The following is a 1,773-nucleotide window of genomic DNA, read 5'->3' on the forward strand; positions in this document are numbered from 1 at the left end:
TTGAATTAGATAAAAAACCAAAACCAACACTCCTAACAAGAACAAAAACCAACATTAAAACAACAACAACAAGAACCAAAAAGTAGTCAAAACTTGGGGGACTAAGATTGATAAGAAACTTAAAGTAATGGAGCACGAAAAAAGAGCAAAAACCAGCCACTTAATAACCAATCCAAATTGATAAAATTTGGTTAAACAAACCAAACCAGAATTAACAAGTTCCATACTTTGCGTAGGAAATGAGTAATTTGATACCTCATATACAAAAGCCTGTCCAAAGGTGGAAGAAGTTTTGTTGGAGAACTTCACTAAGTTCCTCACAAACTTGTCATCCACCACTGAATTTGTAAAGGAAGAATCAATACACAAATGAATAAGAAGTTATGTAGTATTTGATGTTCTTACATATAAGGAAAATAAAAATGAAGCAAACCAAACCATAATAAACTAACAGTTTATGATCCAACAACAATAAGAACTTAGGAATACAGTAACTTAAAATGTACCAAAAATGCTTACAGCTCTTGCCTAATGTTCGTATTGATAATTTTTCACACAACAACAACGTAGATAGGTAAGAGTGTAATGTAGCATACATATTAATATTTTTCATACAAGCAAAGAGGTTACCTCAATATATAATAATAACAGAATCAACAACTTCAGCACTAGCACTAACATTGTTATGAAGCCATATAATATGATTGAGTGATTAAAGGGTGAAATATTTTGTTATTGCATTTCTAGATTGGAGCATTTGTAGCACCTGATAAAATAAATTGGGCAAATGAGTTGCTAAAAACAAGAACTGGAAAGATATTGAGAAGAGTTTTGAGAAAAATCTTGGAGATACCTCAACACTTGCAGATTCTACTGTCTTAGATCAACTGCACAAATTGATCCTTGAAACCTCAAAGAACTAAGAAAAACTAACAAAAAAAAAAAAAAAAAGAAAAAATAAAAAGAATGAAGAAGCAAAGAAAAGCATCAGAAAACTGTACCCAACACGGACCTCTACGCAAGTCAGCTATGTAAGGGCATTCCAACGCGCTGTTAGCTTTGGCATCAAGAGACTGAAAGAAGCATATGTCAAGATCTTCGTTTCTATCCAATTTCAAAATGAAGCTTATGTCTTTAAAGTGGACAAACCTCATTTGTTTCATTACCACAAGCTTCAGCTTCTGCAAGAATGAAAATGTTGGTTACATTTACATCCTCAAATCTAACACTAAAGAGAACTAGGACAACAACAAGTACAAACAATATTTCAATATATGTGTGCAAAGAATTGTTAAAGGACACTAAGAAAATAATATCGTTATGTTCTATGATTAAATGGCTGCATCATTCCGTGTTTTCTAGAAAGAAAGAACTCCGCAGGTTGATCCTACTTTCGTTTCTTTCTTTGCTCAGTTTAAGAAGAGGAATCGTTTCTTTCTTTGATCGGTTCGTCGGAGGAAACCCAAACGCCATTGTCCTCCATCATATGAAAAGAAGAAAATCTTCTTCTTATTCTTCAGAGGTCAAAATCGGGAGCGTGATGTGAAGACAGTGCAAAGCGGAGCGTCCCCGTTCAGTTGCTCGGAGATGAAAATGAACATACCTGGACAACAGAGAAAAACGAAGAAGAAGAAGAGGAGAGGAGAAAAATGAAAAAGAAGAGGGGAGGAGAAAAACAAAGAAGAAGAAGAGATGAGAGAAAATGACCTAATTTTACGAACAAACAAAAAGATGAGAAACCGCCCGATTCTTCTAAATTTTTGGCGCTCAATT

At 34.1% G+C, this 1,773-nt stretch overlaps 1 long non-coding RNA gene across 1 annotated transcript; it reads right to left on the bottom strand.

The window, feature by feature from the left end:
* Nucleotides 1-667: 667 nt before the first annotated feature.
* Nucleotides 668-1,271, bottom strand: LOC127148714 (uncharacterized). The gene is made up of 4 exons (XR_007819743.1): nt 1,150-1,271; nt 1,013-1,073; nt 854-929; nt 668-766 (listed from the first exon to the last, which is right to left on the bottom strand). It is a non-coding gene; the product is annotated as an uncharacterized LOC127148714 (long non-coding RNA).
* Between the last annotated feature and the right edge of the window lie 502 nt (nt 1,272-1,773).

Source organism: Cucumis melo, chromosome 3, assembly GCF_025177605.1.
Source record: "Cucumis melo cultivar AY chromosome 3, USDA_Cmelo_AY_1.0, whole genome shotgun sequence".
Lineage (NCBI taxonomy): Eukaryota > Viridiplantae > Streptophyta > Magnoliopsida > Cucurbitales > Cucurbitaceae > Cucumis > Cucumis melo.